Genomic DNA, 8,077 nt, shown 5'->3' on the forward strand with positions numbered 1-8,077 from the left:
AGGAGAGCCGCAGAGGGTCCCCCGCCATGTCCCCGTCTCAGTGATTCTTCCTAAACGTTACCTGGAGACTGTTTCTCCATTCAAATCAATTGTGCCTATCGATCCAGGCAATTAAAAGAATAGGAAAGGAGTAACTTTTGCCCTTTACTATCTTGCATTCAAGAAAGTGATTTACAGAGTCAATCCTGTCCACTTGGAAATAATCTTCTTTCCATGGTGAAGAATCTTTTCCTCCCGGGAGACCCGAGGGACAGCCTTTGAGTTGAGAAGGGAACAGGGCCTCTCAGGGACACCAGAACCTGTGGGACCCACCCCAAAGTCAGTGGCCATGCTGCCCCCTTTTCCAGCTCATAAACAGCACCCAGAATGCCACTGACTGGGATTTTTTTTTTTTTTTTGCTGTGAAATCCACATGACATAAAATTAAGCATTTTCAGTACACAACTCAATGGCGTAGATGACATTCACAGCCGTGCACAACAGACACCTCCTTCTAATTCCCAAACAAGTTCATCACCCCAAACAAAACTGCACCGTGGCCTCTCTCCAGTCCCCCTACCTCTAGCCCCTAACAACCACCAGTCTGCTTTCGGCCTCCCTGGATTTACCTGTTCTGGTAAATTTGATGCACATGTGATCCTTCTTTGGGACATTCCCAAGGTTCCTCCGTGTGGTGCCTTGGGTCACTACTGTTTCTCCTTTTCGTGGCCAAATGCTATTCCGCTGCATGAGTGTGTCACATGTTAATTAGCCGTTCCTCTGCGGATGGATACTAGAGTTGTTTCTAATTAGCCGTTCCTCTGCGGATGGATACTAGAGTTGTTTCTACCTCTTGGCTGTTGCGAATAGCTTTGCTTTAAGAATCTGCATAAAAATACCTGTTTGGGTTTCTGTCTTCAAGTCTTTAGGGCATAGAGCCCGGAGTAGAATTGCTTATGGAAATTCTGTTTTATCTGGGGGGAGCTGATGGGGATTTTGAGATGGCTTTGCTCAGGGAAGGAGTGCCATGCGTCCACACGTGATGGACTCTGCTGAGAGGAGGAGATGGAGCTTCTTTTATGCCACGTAAAGTTTCACAGGTGAGTTTCTCATCGAGTAAGGAATGGTTTGCTCCACGCTTCCTCCTCCAGATAAACGGATCACCTCCCGCCAAGTAACCCATGCGACTTTGTAAATCTGGGGAGAAGAGGAGAGAAACTCAGGTAACTCCTCTGGCTTAAAGTCTATGTCATTTTACACAAACTCCTCACCCTGTCATACAGGGCTTTTCACGTAGGCCGTATTCAGCCCTCAGGTTTCTTCCTTCCAGACCACACCCAAGCATTCCCCCTCCACTAGACTTAACCATGCACAGGTCCCTAATTCGCTTTTCTCTGACCTGTGGCCTTTGCACATGCTGTTCCATGACCTGAAAATGATTTTCCCTTCTCTGCTCAAAGCTCATATCTTGAAAACTCCTACTCATTCTTCAAAACCCAATTCAGGTGTTTCCTGGTCCCTAAAGCCTTCCTAGCTCTACAGGCAGACTTAACATCTCCCTCCTCTGTGGTCCAGAACCTCCACCCCCATTTCTAACATGTCCTGGTGCCTGAGAGAACAAACACACAGATTCACATAGATTCACACAGACCACGGTCTTCACCTGCTTTGTCGTTCTGTTTCTGCGCCTGTAAAATACATAATAATATAAAGCACAAACAGACTCTACCAGCTCACAAAGGATTATTGTGAGCATTTAATGAAAGGAGAAAATTAAAAATGCGGAGCACCGGGCGCACTGCTTGGACCACAGGCGCAACACATGGTTAGCTCAGGATAGCCGGCTGCGTGGTATTTTAATTTGTTTGTCTGTCATGGGTGTCTTTCCTCCCTGATCGCGAGCAACCCCAAAACAAGGTCTGCACCTTTGCCTTTCTCCTTCATATCACGAGTGCAAAGCACGTGAATGATGCTCAGAAAATGTATTTGTGGAACGCATTAGAGTTAGTTAACGTACAGGATTATTCAGCGTGAACACATACATCCAAAGATGACAGTTGTCACTGATTCTTTCTCCTGATACTACGGTGGCTTCAACAGCTCCGAGGTGACGTGACAGAGGAAAAGCCATTAACATTGATTCCCTAAGCCACCTGCGGACATCTGTGCCCTCAGAACAAAGCAGGAGAGGCGGCGAGACAACCTACACACCCCGAGACGGGCTGGGGCTGCCTTGCAGCCTTCAAACCCTCCACTCCTGAGGGCAAACCAGACAGACCAGGATCACGCTATATGCACCTGTTGAATGGCAGTGACTTTCATTTCAGAAAAGCACAAATGAGTCGCTCAGGTGGGAGGGAGTAGCCTGGGCCAGGGGATGGGCAGGCAGGAAGAAGCCAGGACAAGGTAGAGGAAGCCTGTTTGGGTAAAACTGAGCTGCTGCTTGCGGTGTCAGGCTGGGACGCCCTTACCCCTCCCTGATGAAATAAGGACAGATGCACAGGCCTAGCCTCATCATCCCTGCCCTCCCCCACTCCCCAGGGACCTCGACTCCAGGCTCTTCCCTCGCAGCCCCGATCTGTGCGAACACAACCTTCACGTAACATCCAGCTAAGTCCAACTTCATCCATCGACCCTCCTGACCAGCCCAGACCACCACTTCTTACCCATCATGTAGCGTCACATAGATGACTTTGACTCGCCAGGAAACCTTTGGCATGTCCTGCCTTCCCAAGGTGAGTTGAACCATTTTGAGGGCTGAAGCCATGACTTGGTATTCCCACAGGACATGGTTGTATAAGCTCTGTGTTCTTGTGTAGTCATTAGGGCATGTCCAACTCTTTGTGACCCCATGGACTGCACCACGCCAGGCTCCTCTGTCCTCCACTGTCTCCCAGAGTTTGCTCAAACTCATGTCCATTGAGTCAGTGATGCCATCCAACCATCTCATCCTCTGTCGCCCCCTTCTTCTCCTGCCTTCAATCTTTCCCAGCATCAAGGTCTTTTCCAATGAATCAGTTATTCACATCAGGTGGCCAAAGTATTGGAGGAGCTTCAGCAACAGTTCTTCCAATGAATATTCAGGGTTAATAAGCTATGTAACGTAAAATATAAACTCCATCAGTATCTTATATGTTGTAAAAGTCCAAGAAATTCCTCTCAATTGTTTAGGAGGAAGTGAGAATCAGAACCAAAATTAAGGAACAGCAGAGCTTAAAAAGGATCTCAAAGAGGGTGTCCCTCAGCCCGTTGTCACAGCAGTGACTGTAGATCCACAGACTCCTTGCAGGAAGAGGCAGAGTCCACCCAATTCTCTTTGCACAGATAAGGCTCTGAGAAGGTCTGCACTGAGGTAACCCGTCCAAATGCACGTGACTAGTGCCTCTCAAATGGATTATAGAACACTCCTCTCACTTCCCCACAGAATACTTTCTAATACCCTGCAGAAATAATGTTCTGCAAACACAATTAAGGCAATGCTAGTTAAAATATTATCTATAATAACACAGGGCAAAGTAATAGAACCAGGAGGTGAAATTACACAGTTTATCAATTCTTTGTTGGCCCAGTGATTATAAAACTAATAGGAAGTCTCCTGGGAGGTAATTGCGTGCCATACCTGAAGGTTAAAAAGTTTATGCCGGATCAGACACGGGGATGCAGGAGTCCAAGCCAGGATGCTAATCGTCAAACCAAAGCTTTTGTGAAGCAAGTGGCTAGGAGTTATGGTCTGATTCAAGGTGAAGTTGGGAACCGGGGAACTTGGATCAGGGGGAGGGTCACTGAGACCCTCAGAATGGAAAAGTGGATGAGTAACCTCTGCTCCAGCCAGACTCCAGGGGCCTGTAGATGAGCCCACATGGCCTCTTGGCTTCTCAGACGGGGAAACTGAGATGCGGGCTCAGCTCTGCCCAGGGTGTTCCGGGAAGAAAGGCCAGAGCTGGACCACAGACGGGGAAACTGAGATGCGGGCTCAGCTCTGCCCAGGGTGTTCCGGGAAGAAAGGCCAGAGCTGGACCACAGACGGGGAAACTGAGATGCGGGCTCAGCTCTGCCCAGGGTGTTCCGGGAAGAAAGGCCAGAGCTGGACCACAGACGGGGAAACTGAGATGCGGGCTCAGCTCTGCCCAGGGTGTTCCGGGAAGAAAGGCCAGAGCTGGACCACAGACGGGGAAACTGAGATGCGGGCTCAGCTCTGCCCAGGGTGTTCCGGGAAGAAAGGCCAGAGCTGGACCACAGACGGGGAAACTGAGATGCGGGCTCAGCTCTGCCCAGGGTGTTCCGGGAAGAAAGGCCAGAGCTGGACCACAGACGGGGAAACTGAGATGCGGGCTCAGCTCTGCCCAGGGTGTTCCGGGAAGAAAGGCCAGAGCTGGACCACAGACGGGGAAACTGAGATGCGGGCTCAGCTCTGCCCAGGGTGTTCCGGGAAGAAAGGCCAGAGCTGGACCACAGACCTCCATATCCTCAGTTTGGGTCTCTCTGCCCCAGGGACCCAGTCGGGGAGCATGAGCTGGTCACACAGGGGTGGCCCGAGTTCAGGGCTGCGGGTTCAGCATCTGGATAAGCACACGGGTTCATCAGCCCGGTCAGACCTGGAGGTAGGTGCCACCTCCACCCACAGCTCTGAGTGGGGTCCACACCTTCTCCCCAGCCTGGTCCTAAGACCCCAGGGGATGAAAACCAAGACAGCATCTACACCTCTGTCCAAACCAGTAACACAGATCTTTGCAACAGACAGTCAGTGTGATGACAGAAAGGGTCAATCACACCTTTCCGATCAGGTTGCCACTAACGCTCAAGGCAGAAATGAGAGGGCCTGCCCCACCCGGCACCCAGCCCCAGCCACTCCTCTCTGGCCAGCTCGCTGGCTCTTCACACCGGGAGTCGTCACTGTCGCCCCCCGTCCTCTCGGGTCCTTCCCTCCAGCAGACGCCTCCTTCTGGGCACCCCAGGGGACCACCGGCAAGTCTCTAACCTGGTCAAAATCACTTTAGCCTAGGAAGCTGTGTGTGTTGGTGGACCTGTTTTCAAGAACACCAGGCAATCAGGGCTCAGCAGAGTTCAGCCCAGCGAGGCCCAGGGAGGGAAGTGGGCACACAAGCAGTCAAGCAGTTCACATGTGGCAGAACCACCTGGGAACCCAGGAGCCCCGACTGGAACAGCCCAGCTCATTTTAGGTACCCTGCACCGTGCCATCCTCCAGAGCAGAGGCTGGTGCTTCTTGGAACTTCAACTTCATGGACTGACATACAGACATCTGTGTGTATGCACGCTTTCATGGGAGCGTGTGTGTACACAGATACGCTGAGATAAAAGTTTCTATGTCATGTAACCACCTAAATGGAAGGAGAATTGGAAAAAGAATCGATACATGGAAATGTATAACTGAATCATCTTGCTGTACATCTGAAACTAACACAACTTCGTTAATCAATTATCCTCCAATATAAAAGTGCAAAAATAAAACTAAAAAATAAGCAAAATGTTTAAAATTAAAACAGTAGATAAAATTCAAAAAACTAGCGCTTATCCTCATCACGAGCTATGAATTCTGGCGTTTCTTCACAAGATCTCGTTCACGCGTACTGCAAGACCCTCAGTTGGAAATGCAATTTGATCCCCAGGCTCCTTCTGCAGACAACTTAACTGAGACCTAGAGAGTTTTCATGGCTTCGCCAGCAGCCGACTGGTATGAAGGCCGCTGTAACATCCTGACTTTTCCCCTTAACCCTAGCCCTAAACCCTAACACGGCGTCCCATGGCCCTCGCCCAGGTCTCCTGCCTCCTCCCACACGTCTGAAATCTCATCCCTTTGGTCCCCGAGACATGCATTTGTCACAAGCTCTGACCCCTCTGTCTGCCCACCGCACCCAGCTCTGGTGCCCTGCCTGCCCTGGCTGGGCCCAGCTTCAGGGATTCCCAGGCAGATGGGTGGCCAGTTGTGGCCCAGGGAGCGGATGCAGACGGCAAGGCACCCTCCCCCGGCACAGGGCCTTGGGCACGCCTTCCAGAGGAAGAGAGTCTCCCCCACTGGTCGGGGTTTCCCAGACACCCAGAGGCCTCCCTCCCAGGGCTCGTTCGCCAGCACAGCTCTGAACCGGCACCAGGGTGGGCAAACCAAGACCCTCCCATTGAATCACAGAACACAGCCCTCAGGCCTGGAACACAGGGCTCAGACCTGGCTCTCTAGATTGCTTCTGCCCCTTGCTGGGGAAACAAAGCCTGAGAAGCCACAGTGAGGACCACACTGGCGATCCCTGCGCTTGACAGCCGCAGCTCTGTGGGTCTCTGAGAGCCCTTGGCCGCCTAAGGAGACAGCAGAGACAGAGGGGCACCGCACGGGGGGCGCCAGGAAACGTCCAGGAGGCCTCCAACTCTCCTCCCCTCTTCCTGCCTGGCCAGGAGGCCCTCCAGGAGGAGGGGCTGGGGAAGGTTGGAGGTCCCGGGGATGCGCGGTGCACCCCATGCCTTGTGCAGCTTAAGAGTGCCATCTAGTGCCCGCAGGGTGCAACTGCGAGGGGCCGGAGCTCAGCATCGCGGGCTGCATCTCAGGAGCCTGCCTCCTTCCCCTGGCGCAGCCAGCCTGCTTGGCCTCTGCATGATGGGTCACAGCCCGAGGTGCTGTGGCCTGAAGCGAGGGCACAGGGACGCCCCCCGCCCGCACCTGCACCCCACATGCACCACCTCGGTCTTTCGTCACCCAGCCTGCTGTCCCAGCCAGCCTGGCCTTGGCTTTGTGTGCAGCTCATGGCTGGGAAGGTGTGTGCAGCGTGGAACTGAGCTGGTCAGAACACTAGCGGGAAAGAAAGGAAAGAGGTGAGCGGAAGAGAAAGAGAAAAGGAAGGAAGGAAGGGAAGGAGAGAAGGAAGGAGTGGTGAGAACAAAGCCAGGAGTGAGACAAATGCGTCTGCACTTGGCTTCCAGCTGGTTTCAGCCATAATGTCAGATTCCAGAAACTCGGTTCCATATTCAGAGGGTTTGAACCATGAGTACAGAAAGCATGAGCCCTTCAGGGAAAACGCCAGAAATTGTGCCTGGCTACCCGTCAGGGCCTCAATCTCTCCATCTGTAAACCGAGACCCTTGGCAGCTCCCTGAATCCTGGCTCCGTGACCTCCTGACTCGGTTCTCAGGCCTCTGCTCACCATGCCTGCAACATAGCCAAAAGGCTCAGAAAAACGCTGGCTTCGAATTGCATCCCGAGTGTAGGTTGAAAGGGTTTCATGGACGGGAACAAAACAAAAGGGGGAGGGTCCCAAAGGTTGGTACTGATAACCAGCCTGGACCCTCGTCTCTGTTTTTTGAAACAAAGTGTAAGGTCAATGTCAGGTGTCCTAGGAGGAAGCCAGTTGCGGAGAGAGTGATGTCAGGGAAACCGTCTCCGTTTGGCTTTCTTGGTCACGTGACTGGCACACAGGATGCCCCCTCCAGTGCCAGGGAAGCCCCCCTGGGTTGTGCCTGATGTAAGACCATCAGTGTCTGCTGCAGGCACTGGGGGAGAGCAGGCGCACCGACGCTGACGATTAGTAATAATATCCCCTGATACTCCGTATGCATATATATTGCGACGGCCTTGGAGAGTGGAGAGACAAATGCATTTGTCTTCTTTTCTTGTTCTGATGAAAACAACCCAGGACTTGAAGCTCAGGGGTTTTTGTCTAGGGTCATGCCAGGAGAACAGAGCCTGGGATCCTGGCTCCGACCTTTGCCCTCGGCTCCTGGCTTTTCAAGCTGCTCCACGTAAGAGAAGGGCAGTTCTGAGAAATGAGCCAAATTGGCCATGAAACGTGATATCTTAATTTTGCGCAGGTAGTTTAAAACAAGCCTAATCCAGGTCCTAGGCCGAGAGATTTACTCGCTGCCCTGGATGGCTTCCACATTTAAACTCAATTTGTTTTTGGAGGGGGAAGAAAAAGAGTCTGCAGTGAGGTCTTAGGAAACAGTATACAAGAAGTCGGCCTTTTCAGCAGATTGGTTAAGTGGATGTTTTTAATGCAAATTAGTTCAAATGGCTATCAAGAGTAATTATTGTAAAAGACGGGCAACAGTCTTGCCATCATCCTGCCCTCATCTGGTTCTTCTGTAGTCTCCTTTAA

Source organism: Bison bison, unplaced genomic scaffold (assembly GCF_000754665.1).
Source record: "Bison bison bison isolate TAMUID 2011002044 unplaced genomic scaffold, Bison_UMD1.0 scf7180017864456, whole genome shotgun sequence".
NCBI lineage: Eukaryota > Metazoa > Chordata > Mammalia > Artiodactyla > Bovidae > Bison > Bison bison.